At 55.0% G+C, this 2,251-nt stretch overlaps 1 non-coding gene across 1 annotated transcript; it reads left to right on the forward strand.

Annotated features, from left to right (window-relative positions):
- Positions 1–1,138: 1,138 nt before the first annotated feature.
- Positions 1,139–1,257, forward strand: LOC141267213 (5S ribosomal RNA). The gene has a single exon (XR_012321224.1). It is a non-coding gene; the product is annotated as a 5S ribosomal RNA (ribosomal RNA).
- Positions 1,258–2,251: the final 994 nt, after the last annotated feature.

Below are 2,251 nucleotides of genomic sequence, written 5' to 3' on the forward strand. Positions count from 1 at the left end.
TCGGTCCTTCGGAGACCGCCCCAGAACGGCCAGAGTTCTCGTCCCCACGCGAGCCTGAGGAAGGCTGGCCGGGCGATGGGCCAAGCAGCGTCTACTGGCCATACCACCTTGGATACGTCCGATCTCGGAAGCAAAGCAGAGATGGGTTCGGAAATACTTGGTTGGGACACCTCCTGAGAACACCAGGTATTGTAGACAATTTTGATGACGTTTTGCCATCTTGCCCAGCTCGGCTAGCATGGAGTGGCGCCTTGCTGGACACCGACCTTACGTAAAGTAGAGGCTGGAAGTCCCAAGCCTCCCAAGCCCCCCAAGACCTCTAAGATAAGGACGCAACCCCGCCGCCTCTACCAGGCCTCACACCGAGCTCCTTGCCACGGCTAGGAGTGCTTATTGACCCCGCAGCCGGCCGTATGCAAATGATGGCGTTAAAAGCATCTCGCGCTGTGAAGGGGCCAGGCTTTCAGCAGCTGCCCAGGGGATGGTTTTAGAGGGCGACCGCCTAACGAGGGCCAGCAGAAGTAACGTCTTCTTCTTCAAAGAAGCTTGTGTAACTAACCCAATCAGACAGCTGCCCAGGAGCTAACCTCAGTGCTAGGAAGGAGCGGGAGGGAATTGAGGGGGTGGTTCCTGCTAAGGCCCTGAAATAATAATAAGACAGGCAGGAGAGTCTGACGCATGGTGGCGGAAAAGCTGCAGGTGCAAATAGGGAATGTGGTCTCGTGCGAGCAACTTGTGCATGCTCGCTGTGTGTGAGTGTGCGCTTCCTAGGTACGGCGCGCTGCAGACAGTCAAAAGGGTTGCTCCCTTTCATTAAAAGTTAATCCCTGGCTGCAGGCTATTAGAAAGCAACTAACCGCGCTCTACTCACCCTACCCAGGTCTACCGGTGAGTCTCGCCGCTGCTCCCGGCCTGTGGCATTGGCCGCGACGCTGACGTTCCGTCGACAGCGCGGCAGCCGATCAGTAAGCTCAGCGGCTCTGAGCGGGGCGTTCTGTCTACAAGACCTTTTTAAGGAGCCAGCAAAAAAGTGAAGAGAAAGGAAAGCACAAAAGCACCTTGTCTTACTAAGCACTGGAAAGGGCAGCCGGCAACCGGACGTCAAAGTGGAAAAGCAGCAAGTGAGAGGCCTGTCTCTGCCTACGGCCACACCACCCTGAACACTGACGATCTCGTCTGATCTTGGAAGCTAAGCAGGGTCAGGCCTGGTTAGTACTTGGATGGGAGACCACCTGGGAATACCAGGTGCTGTAGGCTTTTGCTTTTTCTTACTTCCACCAGCAGGGGTCACTCTCCTCTATGCCTTTTTTCCATTCCTTTTTTCACAAGCGCACACATGCTCCTTTCTTCTTTTCATTTGCTTTCTCTCTTGCGCTATTTAATCCTTGCAAAATACCAGCATCCTTCTCATCACCGTGGGCCTCCAGCATTGTTGCTTATTTACTTTTAATACTAGGCTTCTTTTCACCAGGACCAGCGACTCCCGCATGACTGGAGGCAACCACCGCTGACCTGGAGGCAACCACCGGTAACCTGGAGGCCAGTTTACAGCACAACCCAAGCAAAACACCTTTGCAGGCCACACAACCCCCCCGAAGAGCAGCTCAAATTCACTCGCAACCATCTCACCCTCTTCCTTCATTCACTCCTGGGCGTTTCGCTCCACCCCAAGTTGCAGGTCCAGCTTGCTCTTTCTGTCACATCCCCGTGATGAACGGTTTAGCCTGCAGGAGACCCTGCGCCGAGCCATTTTTAAACACATCTGATGCGGCAGGTGTTTCATTGCTCAACAAACAACACCTATAGGGACGGCACAGCCTATGCATCGGTCCTTCGGAGACCGCCCCAGAACGGCCAGAGTTCTCGTCCCCACGCGAGCCTGAGGAAGGCTGGCCAGGCGATGGGCCAAGCAGCGTCTACTGGCCATACCACCTTGGATACGTCCGATCTCAGAAGCAAAGCAGAGATGGGTTCGGAAATACTTGGTTGGGACACCTCCTGAGAACACCAGGTATTGTAGACAATTTTGATGACGTTTTGCCATCTTGCCCAGCTCGGCTAGCATGGAGTGGCGCCTTGCTGGACACCGACCTTACGTAAAGTAGAGGCTGGAAGTCCCAAGCCCCCCAAGACCTCTAAGATAAGGACGCAACCCCGCCGCCTCTACCAGGCCTCACACCGAGCTCCTTGCCACGGCTAGGAGTGCTTATTGACCCCGCAGCCGGCCGTATGCAAATGATGGCGTTAAAAG

The sequence above is a fragment of the Phyllobates terribilis genome, unplaced genomic scaffold (genome assembly GCF_046119375.1).
Source record: "Phyllobates terribilis strain yellow unplaced genomic scaffold, ASM4611937v1 Scaffold_4__5_contigs__length_816908805, whole genome shotgun sequence".
NCBI classification, from domain to species: Eukaryota; Metazoa; Chordata; class Amphibia; order Anura; family Dendrobatidae; genus Phyllobates; species Phyllobates terribilis.